At 44.1% G+C, this 19,764-nt stretch overlaps 1 protein-coding gene across 2 annotated transcripts in view; it reads right to left on the minus strand.

Annotated features, from left to right (window-relative positions):
• The window catches only part of GDPD5 (glycerophosphodiester phosphodiesterase domain containing 5), a 157,649-nt gene that overhangs the window by 113,308 nt on the left and 24,577 nt on the right, over positions 1 to 19,764 (minus strand). The window contains exon 1 of one of the 2 annotated variants that reach the window (XM_088535001.1): positions 30 to 51. The exons of the other annotated variant lie outside the window; for it this stretch is intronic. The gene's annotated coding sequence lies outside the window, so the exon portion shown is untranslated. Of the gene's footprint in view, positions 1 to 29; positions 52 to 19,764 lie in introns of those variants that run through there. 2 annotated transcript variants of the gene reach the window in all.

The raw sequence follows: 19,764 nt of genomic DNA on the forward strand, positions 1-19,764 counted from the left end.
TTGCTGTAATCACATGTGAATTGTATTACCTGGCCCTCCAAGAGGCAGTTTTAATCTGCCTTCATCAGGAGCAAAAGCAGAGGTCTCTATCAAGCATTTTTGCTGTTGGGGGGTTTGTTCTCCACTTTATCCAGCCGCGTTTGCCGCTGCCGTACTGAAAGATTGGTTTACGCCAGCAGGAAAAGAAAAGAACTGCTTAAACTGTGCCAATAGCACTCAGCTGAGAACAAGCAAAAATGCCTCCACACCCACTGCACACGCTGTAATTGAAACAGTAAGAGGGGGGGAAAAAAGTCTGCAAGATTGGTTTTACGATCAATACTTTGCACGTCTGCTATGCAACCGCTATCCAGAGAATTAAGCATGAATGTCTTTGGCTTAATGAGAGGTGGAAAGTCAGAGTTTAATGGATTACAAGCTCTTTATTTCCTATGATTGATTCCTTCCATGCAGCTGCAAGGAAAAAAAAAATTCTTATGCAGCAGAGAAGCAGCTACATTAGGGAAGCTCCTTTCCTTAATGTTTCTTTCCTCCCAAATAACCACCCTGCCAACACACAGCACATTGCAAAGCACGGAAGTGCCCTCACCAATAAGGTCGGCAATAAAAACTTCACGCACGAGCTGTTCCCTCTGCATCTTCCACGGCCTCTGGAGCTCTGCTGCTCTCCAAGACGGATACTGCTTCGGTTTCATACCCCCACAGCACGTACGTGAGCTCGGCAAGACCCGAGTCACACAGCAAACTCCACCCCACTGCAAACACATTGGATATGCCACGGCCAAAGTAATCAAAAAGTAGAACATAGCAGGAACCGGTGACGTGCAAGGCACGAAAAAGCCAACTTCCTTACTCTGATTTTGAGGAACTTGTGGCTCAAACCCTTTTCTTCCCTCCCATTGCAACTGGGCTGATTTGGAGCAACTAAGACAGACCATAATCTGACACTGGAGACTTAGCTATAATTCTAAATATTCAGTTTTGGACCGACAACTCAAACAAAAACAAAACAAAAACCCACACAACACACAGACAAACTGATAAATTCCAAGAGATCAGACTGTATTAGGAGATGAATATGGAAGGATTGCTCTATAGGATACAAGTCTGGGGTGGGAAACATTCAAGCAGAGCTTTTAGCAAAAATAAGAGCATTTAAAAAAAAAAAAAATCAGGATTTATTCCTTCATGCCTGGGGATGCCAGAAGTTGACATTGGGCTTAGACAGGACCCATCCTTGGAGCACCTCCTTCCTTACAGGTTTTCAAGACCCAAGTAGAAAAGGCTCTAAACAATCTGATCTGAGCTCAACGTCAGCTCTGTTTTGATCAGGGGTTGGAGCAGCCATCTCCTAAGATCCCTTTGCACCAAGCAGCTCAGTGCTCATGCAGTTTAATGAAATATCCAGCATTAACGCCCTTGGGAGCCCCAGTTCTCAGAAAAACACACGTGCACACAAATTTTACAAGGGACCAACTAAAGCACATCCTAGAAACCTTTCTCATAAGGCAGCTCAGATACCACCTCCTGAAGCTAAGCAGTCTGTGATAAGAAAATCCTTTTCTGTTAAGCCATCAAGACACACTCGCTCAATTGACTGTTTCCAGTTAATCACCTTCACTACAGTTTTCTGTGCACTCGAAAACATGGGAGCAAAGATGAGATCAAAGCGAGACATGCACACACCCCACCACCTCCTCCAGCCCTGTTTCCAGGCAGATATTTTGATTTTTTGACAGAGTTTTATCCCTTTCTGTTCCAAAGCTCTTTGATAACGCATAGGTTTGTCTTGGGTTCCTAAAGCTCCTTCCTAGTTATTTCCAGTTTTGTATAAATCAGCCTGCTAAATGCAAGGAGACAGATATGACATATCGCCTCCCAGAGAATTTACAAGCTCAGGCTAGACACTGTGCGGTGAATGAAAATAGCATCTAGGGAAGCAAGAGGGTAACACAAGACAGGTTACAACAACCCGACCGCACAGTTGCTCAATCCAGGTAAATACTTGTCTTGGTTGCTGATGTCTGTTGTCTTTCAAAACCTAGACATTGAGCTTTAGAAAGACATGAGGGAGGATGAAGCAATTTTACTCTCTTTACAGCAATATTCATCTCTCAGTAGAAGGGAATTTCCTCACCCGATAGGCAAGAAAATGTGACATTCCCAAACATTCCCAGCTTTCAACAGAGCACTTGCTGCTTAAGGTCATTAGGACTCCAGCACATTAGAAAAGACACTGCTAGGCAAGGGAACCACCCCACTACCCACAAGGTCACACAGAAGATTAACAGTAATTTCCAACCCAGGCCTGGAGAGCTCTGTTCCAGTCAACCTAAAAAGCACAAAACCCCATCTGCCAGTTACAGCAGCTACTATCTTGCTTTGCTGATGGAAGGGACCAGTCCTGAGGGATTCAGAAACTCATTTAGTGATGCAAATCCAAGACCTATTAGTTAAAGCAGGCTCAATCATTCCTGAGGATTTTTTATATTACAATGAACATAAGCCCAAACCATTCCTCTGCCCTTCACAGCAGAGATGACACTCTTCCAGAGACGGTTACCGATGGCTAGAGACACCACCACTCAACACACTCCTACCAGCAATATGAGAACTGGTAGATCCAAGACTTTATAGCAAAACATGGAGCTAGTGAACTGCCTTCGTGGTGAGAAATCTTTCTCCCAATGCTGTTCCCAGAGATGCTCTAAAAAAAGAGAATAACTATATTCGTGTAGGAGCTACTTGGGTAGGTCTCAAGTCACAGGAATAGGAGTGTCCTAGTGCTTGCTGATTGCTCAGCAGTGCTGCCCATCCCTGGGGACACTTTTGAATCATTCCTCCCTCTTTCACAACAAGGGGGTGATTCATGGTGGCCGTGTAAGAGGCCCAACACCAACTCTGACCAGGTAAGGGATTGATGGGCTTTGACGTTTGGGAAGGTTGGAGCAAAGCTCTGGACATGATGCCATGGGCAGACAGCAGCCTGCTGTCCCTCCTCCTTCTGATCACTTGGCAGTTTTGGATGCAACACAGACCTTGGTATTTGGCAAACGGGCCTGAAGGAGGCCAGAAGATCCATCCCGCTATACACTTAAGCCTCAGGGCCGAGGACATAGATTACAGACACTGGAGATGTGCCTCAAAGCACTAAAAGTCTATTAAGGTCGTTCCTTATGATCATCAACCTCATTCAACAGAGAACTGGGTTTGCCCCAGGGGCCACATATCACGATGGGAACCCAGAGAAGCACATCCCAGTATCTGGCACAGCAAGCCCTTCAGGAGCCAAGAGACCAGGCAGCAACACACCAATATTTTTCTTTTCATTTCCATAAAACATTAAGCTTTCTAAGGGTGGGGGGGGGGGAAAAAGCCACAGAAGGAGATTGAAAGTTGATTTTTCTTAGCAGCCCAATGACATTGAAGTGGAAAAATCTGATTTTTTGTTGCTGTTGTTCAGCATCCCAGACTAAAGATCAGTTACACAAGCCTTCAGTCAGCGCTACTAAGCCTGACCACAGGCAACGTGCTCATTCAACAAGATGACCTTTTCTTCCCTTCCTAGAAGGGCATGAATGCCACCACAAAGGGGACACGGACAACATACCCAAGGCAGATATTTGAGCATCAGACAAGGCAGGGAGCTGGGGAAGGCTTCGTGCACATCCTTTGACAAGCCAACGTTATGCAAGCGGGACCCTTGCAAGTCTGCAAGGCTGTGCTCGCTCCAGAGAGACAAGCATCTACTCGGGTGAGTCACACACCTCACGCATCTGGAAAACAGCCCAAGCAGCAGCTGCAACCCCAGGAAAGCAGGGAAGGACTCTCTGGGGCACGAATCTCCCACAGAAAAGAAATAGGTTGGAGGTTTTGTTTTGAGTTGGTTTGGTGGTTGTTTTTTTGGCTTTTCCTCCAGGGTTTATTTACAAAGAGGATCCCATCAAAGTTAGCCTCTGCAGCTTGAAAGGGCAGGCCAGCTGCACACGAGTGCACTGCTTCCAGAATTAACCAGCTTTTATTCAGCTTGGTTCACTTCACTTTTCCTAGCTCACTTTGGGTTTTTCATTTATGGTTAGTTTAGAATAAACACCTGTCTAGGTGGGAACATGGAGGGAGCTTTACAGCCTCCAAAAAAGGTGGATTTCCTCATGCTGAGGAGCTAAATACCTTCATTTTCACCCTTGTTTTCTTAAGAAAATACCATATGATGGTATGAGCATCTCCATTTTCTCTCTCCGGTTCTCCACTCTCCGCTACCCCTTCTTCACACCTCAGCCACCACCAATGCCCTGGAGCATTTCTTGCAGAGCATAAAGTAGTTTTGACCTGGCAAGCTCTTCAAGAAGAATTACTGCCAGGTGCGAAAGGATCAGATGGACCTCCCTAAGGGAAAAACAGTTCCAGTCCAGGCCACTACCAAAGACTAGTCAGCATGAGCAGCTGGGAGACATGAAAGGATGGAAGGGAGAAGATTGATGATTTGAAGAAAGTCCCAAAGAAGCTAGACTTCAGTTGCATTGGGTCAACTTTGGGGGGTTAAGAAAGGAAAAATTTGAGAACACCTCAAGTTAAATAAATTGGTGCATGGACCACTAAGCCACTTCCTGCTGCCTCTTGAATGGACCAAAAAGGTCCTGAAGAGACTAGAGGCACTGTTTTGTTGACCAAATTAAGAGAAAGCATGAAGTGCTCGACACAGCTTCTCCGCAAACATAATTTAAATGAGAGGTTTCAGAAGCAGGCTTTATAAATGCCAAGAGAAAAAAAAAAAAAAGAAAGAAAGAAAAAAAGAAGAGAGAGATCCGCTGCTGATGACATCTTCCTTTTTGCTGAAACAGTTTTCACACTATTAAAACCCTACTGCAGTCAACACAGGACCTTGGTGCCCTCATCCAGAGGAAAGTGAGTTCAAAGCCACTAGTAACCAGACTGGATAAGCCAGAGAGTTCTTATTTCCAAAGGAAAAGAGCTGGGAAAGAAAAGGAACAAGGCAAACTGTAGAAATGAGATTTCTTTCCTGCAAAAATAGTAAACTGCAGATAAAAGGAGAACATTTGGAAAGCATATAGGTAGTGGAGGGGTGAAATGGGGTGTCTTTTGCTTTGCCATTTGAAAAGTCTCAGCAAAAGGCTGTGGAAAAGGAAATGAAAACATTTCTCAAGCTAAAGCAGTCAGAAACAGAAGGGAGTAGGAAGATGGAACTGGTAAATATTAGTTAGAAAATACGGGGAAGGCTGTTCCTGAAGATGCTAGTGCAGAGTAATGGGAAAAGAGGCATCTCAATGGGCAGAAAAGGAGGAAGAATCCCAACTGGCCAAGCGTGCTTCATGCCACTGGTTGGAATTGTGCAGGAGAGAAACACAGGGACTACGTGAACGTCTGCTCTCCATCATTGCAGGAGCTTTTGGGCCTCCATTTTCCACTATATCCATTAGACGTGAACATGAGGGTCTAGGTAAGGCATGGATGACCTAAGAGCTTACACACTGCCCCACACCCGTGGAAGACTGGGCTTTTCCCAGGTAGGACACATCTTATAAACCAACACAAGTGTCTTCACATCAAGATTAGGGTCCAGCTGGGGTGTTTCAGCAGGCTCATTTGGCTCATACCAGCTTTGGCAGTCACTTGAATTTCTCTGCTAATCTTAAAAAGATCCATTCCCTCCAGCAGGGCCTTTTTCATTCCCAGTAGCGTGATCTTATTTTTGGTTCCTGTGGGCTTATCAGCTGTTTTCCACTATGTTCGACTCGGTTTTCCATTTTGGCTCTCTCTCTTAAGCTGGTTTAAGAACAGTTACATAATTGTCCTTCTGGATTATCATGGGGGAAGGAAGCACTTTATTTTCTGACCTGAATTCTGGTATTATTAGCACATCTTCTAGATTTCTATCATCCCCAGTTCCACTGAAACCATTTATTTCAGAAATGGAAAACAAATCACTGTGCCCTCTGAAATTCAAGTAATTTAGGTTTTAGATTACAGATCACTTTCGTAATCAGGAAGTGATTGTTTCTCCTCAAAAGGCACCAAATGGAATAACTGAGAATTGGTACTTAAAAAAGTGGTGTCTTAGCTTTGCCAGTGCAGTCAAGTCACAATTCAACCATTACATAAATCTTGTTTCAAAAGCTCTCAAGCCTAGAAAGAAGAGATGTAGCCTCTTCTCTCAAGTCTGTAAGAAGTTTATCAAGATATACAATGGTGAATGAGATAGAAGAGCACCTCATTCATAGGGGAAAAATAAATAAATAAAAAAAAAAAAAGTAATTTTAATGTCTGCATCCCCTGAAGCTGATGGAGTTGAACTACATGACCCTCCTTGGCTCCTCTAAGGCAATGTCAAGTGAGTGACATGAACCAAACTTGCCTTTTTTCCTTCTTCCTTCAAGTGTTATTATCTCACCTCCTATGGGAGACGAACCACTGGTTTTATTCCTATTATTTGAAGCAACACAGGAGAAACCTAAACAATTGCTAAAAGACACCTCTCTTCCTAGTCTGTTCAAACTAGGACAATTGATAGCCCAGCATTTAACAAAAAAAACAAAAAAAAACAAAAAAAAAAAAAAAAAAAAAACCTTTTTATCTCTTGTAAGCAGCAAACAAGTCAAAACTCATAGTCCCCTTGTCTCACCCTGTCTCATCCAAGGTGGGAATGGGGTGGTTCCTGTTCATCTAGCAGTGCTTTGAAGTAGTCAGGCTATGCATCATAGGACATCACATCAGATTTTGCCAACCTACAAGATTAACCCACCAAGGTTATTTGATGAACTTGCTCTTCAGATATTCTCATAGCTGACTTGAACAGGAGGTTGGAGGAAAAGGTTGGACTAGATCTCCTGAGCTCCCTCTCAAGCCATGCGATTCTACAGCTATGTGATACTTGCACAAAAAATAAATAAATAAATACAAGAGTTTCTTCAGGGAATGCAAGATGCTCCAAAATACAAGCTTAGATTTCTAGTAAGTCCTCAGATTGTTTGATTAAGAAACGGAAAAATATGGCATGCTGCTTTATCAGAGCAAGACCTACAAACTCACTTTTGCTCAGAGGAGTATCTATCTCTCTGCACCTAAAACTGTACTCTTGCAAAGCAGCCAACATTCATATTGCCAAAATTCATATTCTTCAAGATGACTTCACCTTTAGGGAAGGCGCTTGCACGGAAGAGAAGCAGCTGCCCCAAAACCTTGTTTCAGAGAGTGAAACCAGATGCCCAATACCCTCTTGATCTCTGTAAGTGCTCTCAAGTCTCTTTTTCCTTATTTCTGCAATAAATGCAGCTGCACTCTTTTGCCCATTATACCAGCAGGACCAAAGTGGTCAGTCCTGGGTGATACAAGATACCTCAGGTGCATCCTGCCCAAAGCTGTCACCGATCATGGGGACATCAACCTCACTGTGCAAGAACATTAACAGCGATGGTAGCTCCATGCTCTGAGTGATAGGGACAGGAGAAAAAAAATAGGCCACAACTAAAGAAAATAAGAGAAAACAATTATGGCCAGCTATGCTTTAGGAAACAGGATGAAGACAAGGCTTCTCAAGAACTTGAAAGCCCAAGAGCTGTTGCACTTCCTCCACAAGCCTACACTAATTTTTCAGCAAAGCACCGTAGGGAAGCAAGAACACACTGCTCCCTCTTCCTGTTGGCCAGCTACCAAGCTGCTATTTCGTCAAGCACATTCCTCCTTCCATCCAAGAAAACTCTGCTACAGAGGTGTGCCTGCCTTTTGGCCAAGGAGGGCATAGCCCGGCCACCTTCATTTGCACTTTATTGAGGAGCGACTTGGGAAGAAGAGATAGAAGATTTTTTCTTCTCTTTTTATATAGAAGTTTCCATCAAAGAGCCTAAGTGTTTTAACAAGTTTAAAAACAGCCTGAGGTTCACAACCAACATACAAGCTCCAAAAAAAGTACGGCTGGTCTGGATGGAAACATCTTTTCCAGTATAAACCCCTCAGGCTAGCTGTGTTAGCCAAACTGCTATAAATCACCATCATCTCTTTAAATCTTGGCTATTAACTTTTAGCTTTCTAAGCAATTTTGCATATTCCAGCAAGTTGGGGTTTTGGACTGCGCTGCTTTCCAAGAATATCCATTTCTCTCTAGAGCAGCATAGCAATCACAAGCTGTTGAGTAGACTGTGAGGTTTCAGTTAAGAAAGCCCTCAGCCTTAGACCTTCCTCAACTGTACTTAAGAAGGGGCGATTAACTTTTTTCACTAGGTTAGAAAATGCTCTGTCTTGATATTGGTAATATGTTACGAAATCCACTTGAATTCTAGGCATTTTTCAATGGAGCCGCTTTTGTTATTCTATCTTCTGCCAGACCCCCTGGAATTCCACATTTTCCCTTTTTTCGTTCCATTTAGCACTGATTGGCCAAAGCCTATTAAGACCTCCTCTCTTTTTTTGCAAGTAGCTGATACCACCTGCTTCCCACAGCAGGGAGGACAGAGCATCACGCACACGTTTCTATTCACAGGCCGTTATGCAAGCGCCTTCTTCACATGCCACCCACTCCCTGGTCCTCAATCTGTCTGGCTTCACAGCATCCCTCCAGAGCAAAAACACAGAGGCAGCTCCACGTCTTGTCTAGCTCCGTCTTTCAACAGGCTGTTCACGTTTCTTTTTGCGACTTAATAAGGCTCCCTTCATTGAGCTGGAGAAGCATCTTTGCCACCTAGCACTTGTTCAACCCACAGTTTCGAACCCATCAGATGCAGCTTCCTTGGCACGCCCAAGCTCTCCCTCTGCAACAGGCAGCTCAGTGATTCTGTTGGATATAAGCATTAAATCTCTTTTAGAGCTCAAAGTAGACATTTTAACATAGGATCTAGCAGCCCTTCCCTCCTAAACTAGATTGGCCTCTCAGGGATATAATTCCTCAAATTCTCCACTGAAAACCCAGGCTATTTACTGTAACAGATTAAGTTTGACAAGTCCCTCCTAAGTGCTTGGCCACCAGGCACAAGAAGTTAACCACAGATTTAGACATGTAGTACAGAAATGAAAGGGGAAGAGCCAGAAATTCTTTGGCAATGAGGGGCTCCAGTAACAGCACTTTCTAGCATGGGATTCTTTCCATTAAGAGACATTTCTTTTGTAGTTCTTATACTTCACAGAAAGTAGCTCAAAGTCATGCCCAGAAACACTTTGGCCATGCAGCAGGAAATAACCCTGCTGACAGCTTAGTCACAGCTGCAAAGAGCCCCATATGGTCCACTGAATGCATAGTTAGATTGCATTTCATTTCAAGATAGCACCACACTGCTGCTTGCAGAGCAGGTCCAGGATAGACCAAGCTTTGAGTCCAGCCAACACCAAATGGGCCACTTAATCACAGAATCACAGAATGCTTAAGGTTGGAAGGGACCTCTAGAGATCATCTAGTCCAACCCCCTGCACACGCAGGGTCACCTAGAGCACGTGGCACAGGACTGCGTCCAAGCAGGTTTTGAAGATCCCACCACGTAAAGCCCGTTCTCCACCAGGCCTTGGAGGAAGGCCAACCACTTCACCTGCCCCATCGTGGAAGCAGAAGACAAACACGGATGGTTGAGGTGTGTTCACAGCTCTGGTTTAGGCTCTCTCCACCACGAAGCATATCTCTCCCTTTTTTCCATAGAGAAGCTTCCAAATTTAAGGCTTTTTAGTTTTCAGACACGAACAGACTCTGGCTTTGTGCCACTAAGCTCCAATTACTCTTGAGGGTAGCAGTCTGGAGGGGACCATACCATATTTCACAGAGAAAGGATTCTGTTTTCTTCCCTAGCAAGACAGAGAGAAGTGAGATGAGCCCAACTGGTAAAGCCAAGTCCATGTCACAAGCTGTCACATCATGGTCCCCAGGTCCTGGTCAGGTTCAGAGATTTCAGGAATTAGACAAGATTCAAAACATTTCAGGGACCAAACACAGATGAAGAGTAAGTAGCAGGACCTCCCAAGTTTCAGCACTTCCATTCCCAACATCACTTTAGGATGAGCAGAATATACAAACAGTGGCATCCTCAGAGCATCAGCTCCACCTCCTACCGGTACCTATGGGTGTTAGTTAGGGAAGTAGCAGAGCACTTGGAGGAGATTAGGAGAGAAATGAGACAACAAATCATCAAGTCTTCCATTACAGCCAGAGAACACAACCTCATCCTTGCCATTCTCTTTGCTGTTACTAAAAGGGCTTAAACTTACCATTTTGTAGGATTTCAACAGAAAAAAAAAATGGGGGAAGCTGTTGAAGCTTTGTTCTGTTCAAGCTATCAAGTGGAAGCAATTGAAATGGATAAGCTTTAAAAGAAGAGGGTCTGGTGTGTTCATGAGCACCCAGAAATTAGCAGGGACAGGGAAGCAGGGCTGAAATTTTCCTCTACACACCATCCAAAAAAGACACAGCTACAGTTACAATAGATGTTGTATTGTTTAGAAACCACCTTATTTCTCCCCAACCATTAGCATCTTGGCTCTGCCATGTTCTGTTTTAGGTTTCAGAAGAAACACGCATCTCCGATGCTTGGTAACCTCAACCTTTCAAGGCACTCTCAAAACCAAACCTGATGAGATGCCCTTTCAGATATCAGAATTAGAATACTGATTTATTTCGGAAAAGCTCAGTAGGTTGCACACAGAGATTAAGCTTGTCAAAGCTTTTCATGTATTACAGTAAGAACTGCAGAGCCAAGCAGGTCTTCGGTCTGGCTCCAAAAAACAAAACTAGACAATTTGCTAGAGCCAAGCCCTTCACAAAAGCACAGGGAAGCAGATACAGAATCAACTCAACAGATCCTGACTAAGCACCAGACAGCACCAAACCTCAAAGATGCTATTTAAACAAACACCCTAACATTTAATTTTAAGAGAAAAGCATGTCATCCACCCCCTTCCCCTGCTCTCCTGAGTTATCCTTGGTCACCTCTGCAACAGGCAACTCTCCAGTCACATCTCCAGGACAAGGCTCAGTACAAGGAACATGATAATAAGACAGATTTTAAGATTTTAATATTCTTGGCAAGTGGAAGGATTTCAGAGATAAGCACTGCTGTAGTTTATTTTTTGTTGCATATTCATGCCCCCCCCCCTTTTTTTTTTTTTAAATATACAAAAAGCTTCTCCTACAAATGCTGAAGTGCTGGACTCCAGCCCAGAGATGGGCTCTCCACAGCTTTTCTACTACCTTTCTATTTTGGAAGGGCTTTACAGGCCAAATTATCCCCATGGCAGTTCCACTACCAAATTCTGTATTTTTATCTTAACAGACATAAGCTGTATTCAAGATAGCCCTACATTTTTGTTTCAGGTTACAGTGCATGTTATTAACAGGAAAGTACTTCCAGCTGCAGCTATTGCCTATAGAAACTGAACCAGCATCAATTTATCATCCTCCTACCTTCAAAAGGAGGTTGTACAAGAAAGCTGAAGCTCCTCATTGATTTCTAGGAGGAAGGGAATGGGAAAACAGGTTGTAGGGGCAGAAGAAACTCATTATATATATTTTAATCTCATCAGGCTCTGAAATTTAACTAACAGGATTTCAAACCTCTCAGGGAAATTGGAAACAGGAGGTGGCCAAGATTTGTGCTTCATGGCAGTTTGAGCATTTGGACAGTCTCTATCCAGAAGAAAACACAGTGGGGAGAGATTTCAGGTCTAAGAAGACACTGGCAGATTCATAAGCACATTTAGGAACTGATAAGCAGTTCTTTGCAGCAATCCTCTTGAATGCACAGAATAGGTTATTTACCAAGACATGAGTCGGAGGTACAAATATCACTTGAGCATCAGCAACACAACAGACAGAAGCAAAATGCTTCTCAGTTCAGGAAAACAGAGATTTCTTCTCCCTGTGCATGGAGGTGAAGGCAAAAGCAGATGCAGATGTTGAGTTGCAGACACAACACAACCAAGAAACTCTAAGGCAGGGACTTTGCATAAGGGGTCCCACCACATTTGCAGCACCATCCTTTGACTGCTACATCACCTCGGGAGCAGAACATCATCCCACCTTTGCAAACCCAGCATGAGACTCCCCTTTTGTTGGCTGGAAGCAGAAATAAATGAAGGAGGAGGTGGCTCAGAGCCACAAAACCCCCTTGGCCTTGAGAAGTCTATGGGCATCAGGATAGTCCAGTGCCCTGGGTGGGAAAATCAGCTGCACTCATGCACATGGAAGCACGGGACACGGTTCATTTTGGAGTGTTATTTCAAGCAGAAAGACAATAGTGCCTTTTTGCAACACCTCTCCACTCCGGATAATCTTTCATACGCCCACGTGTCACGCAACCCTGAAAAGCGGCTCTCGACAGGCAGATACAGGCTCTTAAACACAACAGCACAATTAAAAGAGGAACAGCCAAAGGGAGCAACAGGGCATCCACGTGGGCAAAGGCGAGCAGCAGGTAACACAGGGAGCAAAGAGGAACCAAAGGTGCCTTCACCGCATCATTGGCATACTCATACCTAGCCTTAAATTAAGTTCTTCCAACACTGCAAAAGACAAAGAAAAAAAATTCACACTGTATCTTATACTTATTTTCAGACAGCCTTCCTATTACCAATGCCTGAACATGCTAAAAGCCCGAGGAGAGAGATCGACAGCAGGGCAGGATGGGGAAAAGTTGAACACCTGAGTGTTCAATAATCAGCTTTTGCCTTTTTCCTGGTAGGGTAAATTGAGTCAGATTTGGTAGGGTTTTTTCCCTTTGTTTTTTGTGCTTGCAACACCTCTAGCCAAATTCTCAGTATATTATCTTGTACTCACAAAGCATAAATGAAAATCTGCTAATGAAATTAATCTTGATCATGTTGCATCAATGAGGCAGCAACTTGTTCTGTATTTCAGACTGACATTAAAAAACTGTAAATGGGTTTCTAGGGTACCCGATCACAAGAAACCTGCAAAAAAATATGTGTGTATATATACACACTTAAAGGAAGACAAGGTTTTCCTTTCTATCACAGGCTGAAACATAGGTTGAAACCCTTCCCTAATTAAAAAAAAAAAAAAAAAAGAAAAAAAAAAAGGAAAAAAGAAGAAACACGCAACACACACCATCACCACCATCTGGGCACTCCATTTCAAGAAATCACATTTTTAACTTTGACTTATTTTAGTAAAATTAGTGAGAAGCTTGTTGTAAATACTGAATTTCCCAGGAAACTGAGCCTTGTTTTGAAACAGAAGACAAGAAGCAGCAATAAGAGCTAGAAACTCTCAAAAGAGTAACCCTCCCGGCCAAGGCTGGCAGAAAACTTGCTGCTTGGCTACAAGGGGTAGCTCAGACTCATTGCAGTAGGTCCTGTCTCTGGAGAGAGATACATCAACCCATAGTGTCCTTTGGTTCTTGAAAAAATACAACTTATGCAAGGACCCACCAACAGAGCCACGAACTAATCCTTGTTCCATTTGAGTCTCATCACTCAAGAGCTCATCTGGCATCACTGCATTTCAGAGCACCACTGCAACCAAGACATTTTCATCATGGTTTTGTGGCCAACAAGAACATGATGCTTCAGCTGCAGCAGCTCAGGATGCTCAGATGCTTCTCTGGTTGCCACAAACTTGCTGGGCTTCAAGGCTCTATCTCCCTGCTAGGGCACTCCAAGTCACCAAAGAGCACACAGCAAAGCACCAAAAAGATCTCACCGCCATATCTGCAGCACCGATGAATTCATCCCAGGTACCTGCTCTTGTCAGGCAAAAACAAGACAAAAACACTACACACAACAACAAAAAATAAACAAATAAATGAAAAAACCTACAGAAGTTGTTCTAAATCCTGATGGAGAAGATGAAGAGATACAACAGGCAAAATGAAGACACAGCCCCAAGCATCCAGCTCAGGTTTTACATGCCAGGATTGGCCTTTGGGAGTTTGAAGAGCCTCTCTGAAATACTCTATGAAGGCAGGCAGACATTAAAGCCCCATTGCTCACCTGAGCTCATGTCTTCACCTTCTGATTCAGAAGAACCTGAGGAACATGCATTAAGAAGAGAATCTAAAGAAAAAAAAAAAAAGTGAGAGGCCTGTATATATAATACAGAGAAGCTGGGCAAAGAATGCAAATTCTGACCTACTTCTTCCTTCTCAGTCATGGGAGGCAGCTGCTATTGCTGCTCTGCAAGTGCAAGAGGCTAGCAGGAACCCTGCCAAAATTTCTGCAGCGATGCCTCCTCCAAGCACGGGCTGCTCCGTGTTGGCTCTTTGCTAGGGAGCAGGGATCGCCTTTCTACCCAGGCACCAGAAGAGCAACTATCCAGTCAAGTAGCAAATGAAATCAGCATGGCAGTGGTCTCGCAAGTGCCCGAATTCATCTTTTGTTCCAGCAGTATTTCCCACCTGACTCGTTCCCACCTTCCTTCTGCATTGGAACACATGGAGAAGAGCAGTGTCTTCCTGAAGAGCCAGTGGGTAGATGGTAGGTCAGGTGCTTTTATGGAGCCTCTCTCAAAAGCAGCCTCAAGGAAGGGAAGACAAGCAGGTATGAAGCCATGGAGGCAAAAAGGACATTGACTCAGCTACCATCCCAACCACACTCGTGGATGGACAGGAACATCTTTCCTGACCAACATCTGCATGGAAGCCACTAGCTCTCCTGGTCCAACAGGTTAGGAAGGCAAGGAATACGTCAGGAGACGAGACCAGGAAGCCAAAACAGGAAGTATTTTACCCAGTAACCCCTATTCCTCCACCAAAGGAGGTTTCTGACCCTTGTTACACAAGTTGCAAGATCTGGTTCTCAAGCTGGATCACCTATCTGAGGGCTGCCTACCAGCTGACAAGGATAGTCTAGAGGAAAGGAAAGCTACGGACCTTCAGCCAGTTCCCATCTCACCAGGAATGGTGTCCAGCCATCCCAGTTAGTGCCACCAATGTTGAAGTGGAATCAGTAGCATTTATATGATACACCCTACAGGCCTCTCCATCTCAGAAAATTCAGGTTTTCCACATACTCATGAACACCAAGAGATCTTTTAATAAGGAGTTATGTGGAAGGGATCTGCCCAAGCTATTCTGTATTCCCTCCTGTAGCAGGAAATCTTTCCAAGAGAAATAAATAAATAACAATTTTAAAATGAGCCGACCAAACACAGGGGACACCTTGCCCAGCGCTAATGCGACGAGAGCAGCGCACAGGCAGAGTTTATCAGATGTTGCAGCTGACTGCAACAAGTCGGGGAAGAAACTGGGGCAAGCAAAGCACTGACAGCGGCAGTTTTCACACGAATCCAAGTCTCAGCATGGCCCACAGAGACTGTCAAGACTCAGAAGTTAGCTGCCAAATTTCAAGCCATGGGATCATGAGCAGCAGAGACAGTCCCGTGCCCCAGCAGAAGATGCAGGCATCTAAAAACAGCACTCAGTGATGCATTTCCAGGAATAAATTGGTTTCTCATCTGTTCCTGACATGCAAATACAATCATATATTATAGACATAAAGTTCTTAATACAATCCAGTACATTAATACAGTCCAAGATACGTTGTTCGGGAGCTCATAGCTCTCCTGCTTAGCATAAACACAGTTATAGCTAGGATTTTATGCCTTTATCTATAACAGAGACAGTGCTGATCAGCAAATGCAATTTCTGCCCAAAGCCTACTGCAAACTATGATTATAGAGAGGGCTTTGTTCAGCCAGGCTCCTTCCTTTCCCTTGGGAAACCCATATGTCAGAAGACCAATAAACATTGGTAATTTATTATGTGGACAGACAGCCGTGCAACTAAAAGAGGACTGAGAGCTCAGCTAAGTTTATGTCCTAGCTTGCCAAGGGGTCCTGTGGCAGTAATTCATATTTGCTGCTGCTCTGTTTACATGCACAAAAAGAGTCAGGGTGAGAGGAAGCAAAGCAGAGAAGTGTTATCAGCATCACAGGAGCATTAGGTGCACAGATGTAGCTCAGATTTAAACCTTGTTCAGAGACTGCATTGCAAGCAGATAAAGACAGAAGCAAAATCATTTACCAGGGATCAGGTATTCACTGTTTAAAGAGGATGCCTGTTAGTGTTGGTTAAGGAAAGATTGTTTTTATCCTAAAAGATAGGAATCAATCACAAGTCCTTGGAGGTTTCATCTCTCATTAAGAGATGCCACTGTCTCTGGTTCTGGAGGCCTCTCCTGTATAATTTTGATGCTTAATTAAACAAAGTGCACATACACAGCATTTGCAGTTCTTTCAGCCTGCCTGAGCATCCAAGTAACGAATCCAAGTAGAGCATCTATCCAAAGTAAAGCATCCAGCAGACAGGGAATTTGGTACCCCCCATCAACACCATCTCTGCAGACTCCTAAAACACAACTTGCAAGACGATCACTCATTCTCTCTGGCCTCTTGCCCAGGGACTAGGGCATTCAAATATCACTTTTTCATGGTTTTTCTGTAGAACTCAAGGCAGAATAGGCACAAAAATGTTGCCTGCGTTTCAGTTAAGCACACCAAGCAGGAGACCTTTCTCTAGCTTCATGGCTTACAAAATAATCTCTCTTACAAAATAATTCCTACCCTACAGAAGACTGAGCTGGGATGTTAAATGACACTTGTCCACCATTCTTCCCACCAAAACCAACATATTGTCATCCCTAGAACTGACACAGATACCTGGGATGTGTAAGAGACTTTCAGGCCTGTGCAACGACATTGCCCCAAGTGGGCAGTCTGCATTGCCTGCCCATGGTACTTGAGCACAAACCAAAAAGAGCTTCCAGATTGCAAATATCCAAGCACCTTATGCTCTCCTGTTTGGGTATCAAAGACTCAGTGGATCTTTAGAATAGCTCCTGAGGTCTGTACTCATCTGTACACTTGCTACAGGAATAGCACAGGTACAGGTAGCTTGGGAACACGTTACCATCCAAGATCTCAGCAGCCTTGTTATGTTGCCAGCAGCCCACAGAGCCCACTTGGCTGGATAAATTTACCAGCCAGCTTCCATCAGGTTTGCTGGCATCTGCTATCTGCTCTTTGCATGCATACAACAAATTCTCATGTCATTCAAGGTCACCTTGGACTGTTTTTGTGCACACCTACAGCAGTAGCATAGGGAGGTCTCAATCTGCCCTGAGCAAGTCCATGACAAGGTGCTATAATCATGGCAGGTATTCCCTCCTGTGATGACTCCAGCATCACATGGACATCTCCTGGTTCAAAGCTGTCCATCAGAGAGGGTCTGTCCTCACCAGGTGTTGTGCAATAGAGGTATTGAAGCCCAGATACTCCTTTGGGGTGCTTGGATGGCTTGTTAAGAAACAAGGTGTAAAGAGAAGGGAAAGGATTGATACATAAATGAGGGTTTTGGACATGTCAGGCATCATATTTCGATGAATAGGAAGGCATGAGAACTGCCTGTACATCGACAAATGAAGCAGATAACTTCAGTCTTAATGTGGCTGGTCACAGAAGAGCCATTTAAAAGAAATAAGAAATGCTGCAGGCTCTCCAGACCTGCAGTTCAGACTGCCTGGGAAGCGTTAGAGTTAGAAGAAAGGCAGTAAATATTTTTCATTACCAAAAGCTGCCCTTGCAGCAGAGAGTACAGCTTTATTTTAGCCACTGGGCACTTTTTCTCCCCTCTTAGAGGAGTATTCAGTAGTCAGCACCTTGTTGAATATCCCTAGACCCAAAGAGTTACACCAACCCCAGGGGTTATGTCTCTTGGCTCTCAGTCACTCTGCTGGCTTAATATTGGGCAATTCTTTCTTATCCTTTGAGGAACATGGCAAATATTCCTCTAGGAAAGCCTGTTTTTCCACCGCAGGAAACCCAATATACAAGCTGTGCTGTTTGCTGGATAAAGCACTGTCATTACCTTGGGTCACTGTTCTTCTCCTGTCCTCTTCTTCAAAGCTGAAGACTCAAGAAGTGTTAATGAAGGCCAAAATCCTCAGGCTGTTGCAGGCTCCAGACTGGGAATTTGAAGAAAGCACCAAGAACTACCCACCTTGGAAGGCAGAGGCACTGCATCAACAATTCCTTAATGTTTTTAAGGAGATAAAATGTATAAATCAGCTCCCTAGCATATGTTACTTAAGGGCACCTGTGCTCTTACCCTCCTATTTGTAATTTTTTTTTTAACATCCCCAAATTTTAACAGGAAGAAGGTCACTCCTATGCCTGCAGTGAAAGCCCTATCTTGCTCCCCACCACCTCCAACTATTTTACATTTAGAATTAAAGCTTTCTTTATATATGTCTTAGAGATAAGCAATAGACAGCTATGAATTACTCCTTACCCCCAAGGGTAGCTAGCGCCAACCAGGAGGAGAAAGTCAATCATGCAAAGCAGGGTTCAAACCTTCACAGCAACAAAACCATTTATCAAAAGAAAAGATCAAACTGCTTTTAAGAGGGTAGTTCCTCAAATTCAATAGTACCTGGGATTCACACAGAACCCGAGGGAGTCCAGGGAAGTCTCAGGTTTATGTCCACACACCCAGAGCGAAGACCAAGTCAACCTTCCCATTTCCTATGGCATTCCCCATCCCCTTGCGAGAGGAAGTAATCTCATCTTCCATAGTTTGTGTTAAACCAAGGTGGGCAAACAATTCTCCTGCTTTTTACAGCATTAGTGAGAATGGCAGTCACTGAACAAGCAATTACAAGTCAATACAACACAAACATTTCCTGCTTTGCAAGGTTAATCACACCAGCAAGCTATTAGCGTAGCCCAGAACACCATTATTCACCAAATACCCAAATTTTCAGTTGCACTGAGCAGTAATGAAGATATTCAAGACACCAAGAGCCAAAAATATGCTCATGCTAGCCACTGGGGCCTCTGCTTGGTTTGTCACGAGCTGCTACGATGCCCCACAAAGCATAGACTCATGCAGGGATACCGCATCTGCTTTTGCTGTTTGCTGCATCTGCCCCATAGGTTCACATATTAAAAGAAAGAGAAACTGCACAGTTGCACAAACCTTGTTTTCCAAGAGGCCAAAAAGGGAGGAAGACATTAAAGTCAAAGCACTGATTTATGAAGATGTTGATTTACATGCTGCAAGTGCGCACTGGAAGGGGAAGGAAGATAAATTAGCACAGACAGCCCAAGCCGACACATCCTTGCTATTACCCTCCTGTCATCTCCGAGACTGAGATCCAACCCCAAGTGACAGAGCGACTCCCCTCCAGGATTCCCGCACCTGCCAGTCCTGCTGATTAACTGTGCAGATGTTAATTATGGGATGCGAACCATGTCCCTGCCTGGTCCAAAATCTGACGTCAGGAATTGGCAGCATGTAGGGACACGTGGGCTGCACCTGGAAGCATTTGGAGAAAAGCAGAGCAATACCTCCAAGGCACCCCTGGACCTGCACAAGCCCAAGGAACCCAACAGCCCTCAAGAAGCACCGCTTCTTCTCCCCAGCTGCTCACGCTCTTCTCAAAAATAGCAAAATCATCAAACACTTCCCAAATATCCCCCGACACCAACAACTGCCACCACGACACCAAGGAAGACAACGTGCATGAAGATACATGTCACCATGACCTTCTCCTACCCTGGCAAGGGTAACAGATAACAGTACAACAGTCCCCTCCCCAGAAATGCAACTGCAACAGGGAATAAACCAGTTTTAAGTAGCACCAATTAGCAGTTGGCACTATAACTTTTCCATATTCTTTTTTTATCCAAATGCCTGGAAGAAGGAAAAGGTAGATCCCACCATCCAGGAGCCTTCAGGATCTGATAGTTCATAAAAGCAACATGCAGCTTTGCTGACAAACACACCCAGAATCCTTCCACCCAAGGAAATGCAAAAGCAA

The sequence above is a fragment of the Tinamus guttatus genome, unplaced genomic scaffold (assembly GCF_059628265.1).
Source record: "Tinamus guttatus ecotype Peru unplaced genomic scaffold, ASM5962826v1 Tinamus_guttatus_pri_ptg000602l, whole genome shotgun sequence".
NCBI lineage: Eukaryota > Metazoa > Chordata > Aves > Tinamiformes > Tinamidae > Tinamus > Tinamus guttatus.